The sequence below is a fragment of the Cornus florida genome, unplaced genomic scaffold (genome assembly GCF_030987335.1).
Source record: "Cornus florida cultivar Cherokee Brave unplaced genomic scaffold, ASM3098733v1 CherokeeBrave_3.0.0_Hap2_Chr04, whole genome shotgun sequence".
Classification (NCBI taxonomy): domain Eukaryota; kingdom Viridiplantae; phylum Streptophyta; class Magnoliopsida; order Cornales; family Cornaceae; genus Cornus; species Cornus florida.
The window spans coordinates 967,966-976,145 of NW_026775574.1; the positions used below are offsets into that span (position 1 = coordinate 967,966).

Genomic DNA, 8,180 nt, shown 5'->3' on the forward strand with positions numbered 1-8,180 from the left:
GGGTCGTTGCTTTTTATTGTTTTGTAATGTAAGATGATATTGAACATATATATATTGAGACCTCATATATTTTGCAGCAAATAATATAAAAATATATAGATAATGTTTAGTTGGAAAATTGCACTACTAAATATGCATAGTGATAAAAATCATAGTTTAAGCAATATTGTTCTTACTATTCAATACCAATGGTAAGAAATACAGCTTCTATCTTTAATTTCTAGTCACTATAGCTTCATCTCTTCTAGCAAATATAACAAGGATCAGGGTTTCATCCAATCCATCCCTCCCAACACCCTCCATCAACGGAGATTAAACTCAATAATGACTCTTCATTTCTTCTTAAATATATGGCTAAAGAGTTACACAATTAAGTCGTAATAATATGTGTTTTTGTGAACAGGCTGGTATCCGTATTATTGGCTACTGTTACGAAATAAGAATCGAATAGGAGTTTATGAGAACAAGAGAAAAATAAAATAACAAAAAAAAAAAAAAAATAGCACACACATAAACGAGACAAGGATTTACGTAGTTCGGCTGTGCCTACATCCACGAGGAGAAGATAAAACAATATTTTACTATGGAAATAAAGAAATACAGTGCTTAAGTGGCTCACACCCAAAACCCAATTACACCCAAAACTCTCTCACACTTTCACTTTCTATATTGAGTAAACACTTTTCAATTGTTGGATGATTAAAACACCATAGGAGCAAGGCTATTTATAACCAAAATGTCATCACTGTTTGTGAACTTGGAGAACACGCATAGGGAAGCTTGCTAAATACAATTCTCGGAGGCCAAGTTGATGATGCAGCAAATGATGTAATGGGTGATGAAAAAATAACTTGCTGAGTTGGCAGAATTTGAGCCATGAATTCAACAAATCTCCACCTTGGTAAAAATTCAAATGATCCACTGTATCTTTGCAAAACAAACTGTCTTCTCCACTAAGCCCCTAAGGGCAATTTCAACATTTGAGAATACCAACCAAGTCTAAGCAATGTTTGAACTTGGAGCCGGAATGGTCTTTGTTATCATATCCGTCGGATTTTCAACTGTGCCAATTTTCTTCAATGTAGTAATTCCTTCTGATATGACATCCTGAATAAAATGATATCTGACATCAATGTGTTTGGTTCTCTCATGATACATTTGATTTTTGGTCAGATATATTGCACTCTGGCTGTCACAATAAATAACAGTTGAGCTCTGCTGCAAACCCAAAACACTAACCAAACCTCTCAACCAAATGGCTTCCTTCATTGCTTCAGTGGCCGCCATATATTCTGCTTCAGTAGTAGAAAGAGCAACTGTAGATTACAAAGTTGCTTTCTAACTAACTGCACAACCTGAGAGAGTAAAAACGTATCCTGTTAGAGATCTTCTTCTGCTAAGATCACCAGCGTAGTCGAAGTCCACAAAACCAACAACATTGCTAAAATCATTACTGCTCTTCTGATAAACTAAGCCAATATCTGCAGTACCTTTCAAATATCGAAGAATCCACTTCACGGCTAGCCAATGCTTTTTTCCTGGATTATCCATATATCTACTAACTACACTGACTGCATGTGAAATATTAGGGCGAGTGCAAACCATTGCATACATCAAGCTATCAATTGCACTAGTATAAGGAACACGTGACATGTGCTCCTTCTCCTCTTCGGACTGTGGTGATACAGCTGCAGAAAGACGAAAATGAGCGGCAAGTGGTGTGCTCACAGGCTTGGAATTCTGCATGTTGAACCACTTAAGCACTTTCTCAATATAACTCTTCCGTGACAAACTCAATCTACCAGCTTGACGGTCCCTCTGAATTTCCATGCCCAAAAACTTCTTCGCTGCACCGAGAACTTTCATCTCAAAGTCAGTATTCAACTAGGATTTTAACTTGTTGATTTCTAACATATCTTTCATAGCAATAAGCATGTCATCAACATATAACAACAAGTATACAAAAGAACCATCTGAGAGCTTTCGGTAATAGACACAACTGTCATAGCCACTTCTCAAATAGCCATGTCCAACCATAAAAGTGTAGAACCTCTTGTACCACTGCCTTGGAGATTGCTTCAACCCATACAAGGATTTCTTCAACAAACAAACGTGGTCTTCCTTTTCCTGAACAATGAACCCCTCTTGCTGATGCATATAAATTTCTTCTTCAAGCTTACCATGTAAAAAATCTGTTTTGACATCAAGTTGCCCAAGCTCCAAGTTAAATTGAGTAACCATGGCAAGTAACACGCGGATAGAGGTGTGTTTCACAATTGGTGAGAATACTTCATTGAAGTCCACACCTTCTCTCTAACTATAACCTTTTGCCACCAAACGTGTTTTGTACCTTGCATCTTCAACACTTGGAGTTCCATCCTTTTTCTTGAAGACCCATTTGTAACCAACAATCTTCTGGCCTTTAGGAGGTTTCACCAACTCCCATGTCTGATTCTTGTGAAGAGATTCAATCTCCTCAGTCATAGCAACAGTCCACTTGACAGATTCATTTCCTGTAGCAACTTCTTGGTAGGTGAAAGGCTCTTTATCTTCAATATTTTCTGCAATAGACAAAGCATAGGTAACTAAATCTGCATAAGCATACCTCTTAGGAGGTTCAATCTACCTTTTCTGTCTCCCTGTAGCAATACTGTACTATTGCTCATTTGGTACTTGATCATCTTGCACCTCTTCAACATCGGGCTGAATTGGAGTGTTGACTTGTTTCTCTGGAGCTTCAAAGTCATGCTCCACCTGCTGCTTAACACCCTGGGATTCACCTGTAACAAAAGACTCCTTTCTCGGGTGAAATAAAGCAAACTCATCAAAAGTAACATCTCTGCTGGTAATAAATTTAGGTAACTTAGGATCAGGATACCACAACCTGTATCCCTTCACCCTAGATGCATAGCCAATAAAAATACATTTCTTGGCTCTACGCTCAAGTTTTCCTTCATTAACTTGAGCATAAGCAGGACATTCAAAAACTCTTAAATTAGAATAATCAGCAGGAGTACCAAACCATGCCTCTTCAAGTGTTTTGCACTCAATAGTAGTCGATGGTGACCTGTTCAACAAATAACAAGCTGTGTTGACTACTTCAGCCCAAAATCCCTTAGACAACCCAGCATTAAAAAGCATATAATGAGCTCTTTCCAAAAGAGTTCTATTCATGCGTTCTATTCATGAGCTCTGTTGTGGAGTCTTTCGAACTGTATGGTGTCTGACAATGCCTTCATTACTGGAGAACTCATCAAACTCTCCTGAGCAAAATTCTAAATCGTTATCTGTTCTGAGACGCTTGATCTTCTTTCCGGTCTGCTTTTCAATCATGGCCTTCCACTACTTAAACTTAAAGAACACTTCATGTTTTTGCTTCAAGATATAGATCAAAACTTTCCTGGAGAAGTCATCAATGAAAGTCAACATATATCGAGAACCATCAAGAGAGAGAACTCTGAAAGGACCCCAAAGATCTGAATGAATATAATCAACTATGCCCTTGGTCCTGTGAACAGCTGTACTGAACTTAAGTCTTTTCTGCTTGCCAAAGACACAATGCTTGCAAAAGTCCAGCTTTCCTGTCTTCTGTCCACCTAGCAAACCTCGTTTGCTTAATTCTGTCAAACCCCTCTCACTCATTTGCCCTAAACGCATATGCCATAAATGGGTAGTTTCTGAATCTTGATCAACTGAAGAAGATACTGAAGCAACACCTGTCATAATACTGCCCCGCAAAAATAGAGGCCTTTTCTCTGTTTTCCCTTAAGCATAGTAAGAGCACCTTTAGAAACTCTCAAAACTCCACCTTCAGCTAAAAACTTGTAACCATTAAAGTCAAGAGTACCAAGAGAAATCAAATTCTTTTTCAAATTTGGAACATGCTGAACATCAGTTAAAGTTCTAACAATACCATCATGCATCTTAATTTGGATTATGCCTATGCCAACAGTCTTACAGGGATTGTCATTCCCCATTAAGACAGTACCACCATCAACAGAATGGTAAGTAAAAAACCAGTCCCTATTGGGACACATGTGATATGAATAACCAGAATCAAGAACCCATTCACTACTGGAGTGACAGTCACTGACAGAAACTAAAAGAACATTTTCGACATCCGAGGAACTTTCCTCAGTAACCCCAGCAATATCAGAATAATTACTAGTGGATTTATCCTTAGACTCCTTTTTATCCCTTTTAACTTTCTTCTTATTTTTCAATTTTGGACAATTCAACTTAATGTGCCCTTTTTGGTGACAATAATAATATTTAGTATCTTTATGAGACCTAGATTTAGATTTTGATTTACCCCTACTACCAGAGCCCTTTTTCTCACTTCGTCCCCTCATAATCAAACCCTCGGCCTGTTCATCTCCATTATTCCCAAACACCTTTTTCTCAACTCTTGAGAGTTCAGTGAGGATTTAACATCCTCCATACTAATGGTATCTTTTCCATAGAGTAATGTAGTAACAAAATGATCATAGGAAGGAGGCAAAGAACGCAACAAAATAAGGGCTTAATCTTCTTCATCAATTTTAATATCAGTATTTTTCAAATACATAATAATAGAATTGAAATTATCAACATGTTCCTTAAGAAGCATACCTTCCTTCATACGAAGGGTGTAGAGTCTCTGTTTCAGGTAAAGTCTGTTGGTGAGAGATTTCGTCATGTACAGACTCACCAATTTCAACCACAACTTTACTGTCGTGTCTTCATCAATAATTTCACGCAGCACCTCATCGGCTAGATTCAGGAGAATCGCACTGCGCACCTTTTCATCGAACTCATCCTTGTCTTCATTGGACATAGTTTCTGGCAACTTGTCATTCCCGAACAGCACCTTCTTTAGACCTTGCTGAGTAATCAGGGCCTGCATCTTGATGCGCCAAAGACTGAAACTAATCTTGCCATCAAATTTCTCAATTTCATATCTAGTCGACATTTCAAAAAACTCCCCAAAATATTTCTCGGTGAATAGTACCATATTTGTGAACAGTACCCTAAAAGTATATGTGAAACAGTACCGTATGTGAGAACAGTATGTGTACACAATACACGAACCGAGCTCTGATACCAGTTTGTTACGAAATAAGGATCGAATAGGAGTTTATGAGAGTAAGAGAAAAATAAAATAACAAGAAAAAATAAAATGGCACACACACAAACGAGATAAGAATTTATGTGGTTCGGCTGTGCCTACATTTACGGGGAGAAGACAGAACAATATTTCATTATGAAAATAAAGAGATACAGTGTTTAAGTAGCTCACACCCAAAACCCAATTATACCCAAAACTCTCTCACACTTTCACTTTCTATATTGAGTAAACACTTCTCAATTGTTGGATGATTAAAACACCATAGGAGCAAGGCTATTTATAGCCAAAATGTCATCACTGTTCGTGAACTTGGAGACCACACGTGGGAAAGCTTGCTGAGTACAATTCTTGGAGGCCAAGTTGATGATGCAGCAAATGATGTAATGGGTGATGAAAAAACAACTCGCTGAGTTGGCAGAATTTGAGCCATGAATTCAACAGCTACCCTTCATTCCACTCATTGTAAGCATCACTTTTAAACACTAGGATCTTTCCCAGGTCTTACAAAATTTGATCTAATGCTCGATACTTGTTGTGCAGATAATTCTTTTGGTGGGGACAAAAGAATTAAAAAACTGAAGATTCGCAGCCGGCTTGTACCAGATGAAGTTGAGATTTATTTTGAAAACCTTGTTCCCCTTCGTGAATCGTGATGATGGTGAGTGACGGAAGAGAAGTTGAAGAAGAACAATATAAAGTAGAGAAGGCAAGTAATTGTTCTTTTCATTCCAATGCCTAATTTCTTTACATTGCGTTACTCAATCTTGCTTGGCATTGTTTCTTTGAAATTTTGATCCTTTAAGTGACATGATCGAATATATTTTTTGCAGTAAGAGTTGGTCTCTTTGGTGTTGTATAGGGCTATGAAGTATTTTCTCTATCACATTGCAAGTCCTAAGGTCAGTATCAGGCTCTCACCTACTAGCAGTACATTTTACAAGAGGTTTTTATTTTTTATTTTTCTTAGAGATATTTTCCTGTCCAAGAGGTTCACACTGTTGACTGGTGCTATAAGAAACTTGAAGAAGTAACAACGTAGGAGCAAGATGGAGAAGTAGGTTAATAAATTTTTGGCAGCATCTTTTTTAAGTGGACTTGATTTATTTCCTTTTTACTTGGTTTATCGGCTAGCTTATGTGGTCAGGATTTTGTTGTCCTACATGAGATTTCTCCTGTTTTTACTAATTTCCATCTCCGCCAAACTATAAAACAGCATGATTTCTTTTGAAATTTCTCAAATCTCATAAAAAGTGGTTATATGGAGATTTTGGGCGATGAGTTAGGCTTGTCAATAATCTCACTGAAATCTTAGGAAAAAAAAAAAAAGACTTTTATCACTTATGCGCCATCCCCATCCTGCTGATTGATGCAAAAGATTTTTTTTTTTTTTTTGCTTGGAAGGTGATGCAAAAGTTTACTCTCATTTACTATTATTATTTTTTTGGGTGGTAACACTCTCCACCCACTTCAGGGGTGGGACAATTCCCTTAGGCCAAAAGGCAAAAGTTATGTAATCCATTCAGTTGACCTATCATATAATCTATATAATCTCTGATCTAATTCAGCAACTGTCAGATTTGGGATTCAGAGTTTTTTGCTTACCATTGGTACTGAATAGTAAAGGGATTTATCTCACTCGGCTAGCATTCTTGGTTTGAATTTTCGTTCTAAATAGCATTGTCCATGTAATAAACTCCGTTTCAATTATTTGTATCTCTTATTTTATTTTTATTTCACTCATATTGTTTTTCCCTCACAGAATGCATTTCAAATTGCCTTCTTTGTATGGGCATGGGTAAGTTATTAGCTTTTCCTTTTCAATGTTCTAATGAAAGCTTTAGTATTTCTCATTTTATTTTTATTTCACTCATATTGTTTTTCCTCACAGAATGCATTTCAAATCGCCTTCTTTGTATGGGCATGGGTAAGTTATTAGCTTCTCCTTAGGTTCTTAATGTTTAAGTTCTGTTTATTTTTCACTTAAATTTGATCTTGTTCCATGTTTTTTTATTTATTTTAAATCTGGATCAAAATTTATTGCTTGGATGAGTCACATTATTGGCAGTTTTTGGAGTACCAGCACTTCTACAATTTACCTTGTGAATTTTTTTATATAATCATGAGAGAGTAGGTTGAGGTGATAGCTCTGAATATTTAGTTAATACTGTGTAATCTTCTTGGTTAATGGATTATTTGAGTTGGTATGTTTTGTTGAATATTTGGCTAATTGTACTGTGTTGTAAACATTTTATTGTGATAATGGTTTATTAAATGGCTTATATGATCTCTCTCTCTCTCTCCTCTTATTTGAATTGGATTCTTTGCAGGGCTCTGAGAATCATCTAATGCCAAGGACTGACTCTTGATTACTTCAGGACAACTTCATTTACATCTCCATCTGTGTACTTGAAAGCCTTGACTTTAATGTGTTTTAAGAACATAATGTGTTTTAAGTACTATTTCCTTAATTCGTTGCATGTATTTTGTTTGTATTTTGTTCACAAATATTAGAAAGAAAAAAAAAAGTTTGAAGTTTGATGAGTTCTTTTGAAGAAACTAGTAGTTATGTTACCTTTGGAATTGTATGCTTACATTGTGAAAAATTCTTTTGATTGTACAATTTGGATGGTATTTTTAATTTGAACATGGTACAATTTGGTGGTTGCATAAATTTATTAGTAGACATTTGGAGTTTTATAAAGAGGTTTTATAAATGGGTTATTTAGAAGAAAAAAAAAAAAAAAACCTGGTAATGACTATTTACCAGCGCTTTTTTAAAGACCCATTGCAAGTGCCCATATCTTCTTGTCTCGACAATCAAATTCACCTAGAGGGATCCTTTGAATAAGCTTAATGTCTTCATGGCTAAATAGTTGCTGCAATAAAGGAGTGCTCTAGCTCCTGGTATGTGGAGCAATATGTTCATGCACCCTTTGATCCCACAACCAATATGACATGAAGATTGGACTTTAAAAGCCACACTTCTTGGAATCCACCAATCAGACCATATATTAACACTCCTACCATTAGCTACATTCCACCCAAAACCCTTTTCAATGATCGCTTTACTAGA

General features: G+C 36.4%; 1 long non-coding RNA gene across 3 annotated transcripts; it reads left to right on the forward strand.

Moving 5' to 3' along the window:
• Window positions 1-5,572: 5,572 nt before the first annotated feature.
• On the forward strand, window positions 5,573-7,761 carry LOC132302423 (uncharacterized). 3 transcript variants are annotated; one of them, XR_009480825.1, is made up of 3 exons: window positions 5,576-6,006; window positions 6,867-7,031; window positions 7,435-7,761. It is a non-coding gene; the product is annotated as an uncharacterized LOC132302423 (long non-coding RNA). The 3 variants fall into 3 exon arrangements; XR_009480824.1 differs by having other exon boundaries at window positions 5,578-6,902; window positions 6,996-7,031; XR_009480823.1 differs by having other exon boundaries at window positions 5,573-7,031.
• Window positions 7,762-8,180: the final 419 nt, after the last annotated feature.